Source organism: Zingiber officinale, chromosome 6B (genome assembly GCF_018446385.1).
Source record: "Zingiber officinale cultivar Zhangliang chromosome 6B, Zo_v1.1, whole genome shotgun sequence".
In the NCBI taxonomy this organism is placed as follows: domain Eukaryota; kingdom Viridiplantae; phylum Streptophyta; class Magnoliopsida; order Zingiberales; family Zingiberaceae; genus Zingiber; species Zingiber officinale.
This window is the reverse complement of record NC_055996.1, coordinates 10,991,000-10,994,137: the sequence shown is the minus strand read 5'-3', so window position 1 is coordinate 10,994,137 and position 3,138 is coordinate 10,991,000. Positions and strand designations below refer to the sequence as shown.

The 3,138-nt window shown below is 40.2% G+C and overlaps 1 long non-coding RNA gene across 1 annotated transcript; it reads right to left on the bottom strand.

Moving 5' to 3' along the window:
* Positions 1–649: 649 nt before the first annotated feature.
* Positions 650–2,388, bottom strand: LOC121991956. Its single transcript, XR_006114784.1, has 2 exons — positions 1,570–2,388; positions 650–1,123 (listed from the first exon to the last, which is right to left on the bottom strand). It is a non-coding gene; the product is annotated as an uncharacterized LOC121991956 (long non-coding RNA).
* Positions 2,389–3,138: the final 750 nt, after the last annotated feature.

Here is a 3,138-nt window from a genome sequence, read left to right as displayed (position 1 = left end):
ATATATCAGTCTCAAGTAAGTAGGTGTGATAGATCCATCGAATCCAAAGAACATCCTGCTTATCATGTATATGCCACAACACTCTAGCAAGTAATGTTGAATCCCAACCTACCTTCCTCTTTAAGTTTGCACATCTCTGACCAAGCTATTGGGGGGTGGGGGTGCTTAGATGTCCACATAAAACTCCGACACAAGCTGTATATATGCTCCACAACTCCCGCAGGCAGTGGTAGGATCGACATCCAGTAGCATTCAACTCCCTGCAACACTAACTGTATTAACTGCGCTTTCCTGACATATGAAAGAGTGAGTTTTGGCCATGCATTAATTTTTTTTTCTCAACATATCAATCAGGGGCCCATAGTCTGCAATTTTCAACTTGTCAAATGTCAAGGGGATCCCCAAATATTAGTAAGGCATTTGTCCGACCTGGAACCCGGTGATGGTTAGAAGCTCTTGGCGTATGTGTTCCTCCACCCTTGCCATGTAAATACATGATTTGCTTAAATTTGGTCTTAAGTCTGCCATCATCCCACAATGTTCTAAACAACCCATGAGAATGGTAATGGAGGATCGATCTCCCTTTGAAAATAGCAAAAGATCGTTAGCATATGCAAGGTGCGCTATTCTGAGCTCGTGGCACTTGGGGTGGAAATGAAAATTTGTCCATTTTATTTGTTGACTCAGCATGCGGGCTAAGTATTCCATACATATCCCAAATAGATAGGGAGACAGGGGATTATCCTATGGTAGTCCTCTGGCACCTTTGAAGTGGCCATACATGACTCCATTAATGGATAAAGAAAAACTGATGGTACATACAGAGACGCTACAATGACACTATAAAAGGGGGGCTCCATCCACAGGTGAAGGTATGCGATGCTTCATTATTCTACACACTTCTCGCTACTGTTCACTGCTACTATTCCTCTCTATTGAACCAGATATTAACTTGAGCATTAGAGGGATAATGTCGAGGACCCCTCCCTGACCCGACACTAACGCTCCAGGTTTTGTAGGACAGCACAGAGTCTTCTTCCGGTCAACCACATAGCTACGTTCCCAGCCAGTCGTCTTCTCAGTTTTCGGACAAGATCAGTCACAATACAATGCCACTACTAATCTACATTACATAATAATGACCCTACATAACTATTAATGCAGTACAACTAGAATATTAGGCACATTTCAAGCATGTCTCTAAAAAACATCAAGATATACAGACATGGAAAAAGATTACGGCTCCCCATGAGACTAAACAAATAGTTCAATTCAGGTAGACCTAAAATTTTTAACAAAGAACTAGAAAAACTTGAGTTTTCAGGTTCTTACTAGAGAATAACAAGCTAATACATGATTAATGCATGACTAACAATTGAAGAAGAAAGAGAGGAAAGATAACCGCTTGAGTACTTTAATTAATTCCAACTACAACAGATAAAAGGATCAACATATGCAACGCATTTCTTTAATCATGTTTTCTTAGTGAATTGTTTTGAAGCAAATCAAGAAAAGGCATGATGATTCACAAGAGAATAGAAAGTAAACAGCAAGGCAATTAAAACCTACTGGAGTCTCGCTAACAGCTTTATGAACTAGCTCCTTCAGTAAAGCATGATGAACCTGTAAACATATTACATGAGAATTAGAAGCCATTTGCAATCATAAATTCAAGAACTAGGAGATTGTATGAATAAAAGATGATTTCGCAACCAAGCCCCAATTGGGACTAATTAGCTTGTGGAGAAGGCCTGCTGTCCGAAAAAGTCGAAGATGATGACGAAGAGACTCCCAATCGGGTGTTTGCGGTAAGATCGTGGTTGTAAAAATCTCATCTTTGAATCTAAAGAGGAAATGTCGAGAAAGTTGAAGTGGATGGCCGATTGTGAGCTTCCAAAGGAGATGGGAGAGACCTCAGATCCAAGATCCCTTGTCTCCTCTACCAATCGAGAGATGTGGCTGTGGTGTCGAAAAATCGGCCGCCTCCACTCCCAATCGGGAGAGGAAAGAGATGAAGTGGGCGATAGGATGGAACTTCTCCCAATCGAGAGAAGAAGAAGGTGGATGCTCTAGTGATGAGTGGAGATGGCGTCCCGGATCCAGATGACTCGCGTCTTCACCCCTGTTGTGCCCTAATTGGGGGAAAAGAGGAGAAGGGTTCCTCTCCCAACTGGGAGAGGAATAGAGGATGGTGGAATTTGACTCCGGCCGGTGATTATGGCGAGGATGAGGAGGCCATTGATAGTTTGTGGTGAGACGAAAAGGAAGAAGGGGGCAAGTTTGTGAGATTGAGTGCGATGCCCTATTTTCTATTCTGTGCATATAGTTGAGAGGAGAGAAAAATAAGGATTTGATGTTTGACTTTGCTCTATTATTTTTTAAAATCTCGCATGCGGCCTCTAGTAGTGATCTTAACTGCTCTTAAAGTAATAAAAAGGTGGAACTGTCATCCTGAATCCTGATCTCGATCCCACAAAATTTTAGAAGAAATAAATCATGATTAATATTGGACAGGATAAGTGACTGAGAGTCGAAGGAATTTTTAACTTTTATCCCCGAGTGCAACTGACGACCTTCGATCCCACGACTTCAGTGGCAAGTTACAGACATCTAACCAACTTATCCCGTCCGTGGGGGCTTCTTAATTGCTCTTAAAGGAAACTTAAAAAAGAGGTCAAATTAACCGCTTCAAAAGGTGATTAATAGAAATATTTTTGCAACCACTTCAAAAAAATATACCAATAAAACTGTTTTAGGAGTGATTACTTGTGACCGATTCTATTAGTTCTATTTTTATAATCACTTTATTGATCGTTGCTAATTTTTTTATTCTGATGTCTATTTTTTGGTAGTGGATTAGCAGCCTTCTTAGTTGTAAACTAAGTAAATTCTGCCTCATTTCTTTAATTTTATACTTTTATTTTATTTTAATTAACGTGTGTGCATCCTTGTTAAGTTTAGAAGAGAAGTTTTTAACGTTAATTGTAGGTTATTCACTCCCTTCTAGTCGACCTACCAAGATCTACAAGTGATATCAAAACAAGGTGTACTTTTAAAGGATTAACCGTTAACTGAAGCAACGCAGAGATGGTCGGAGTGAGCATTCATCTGCCAAAGTTTGAGGGAGATTTTGTGACA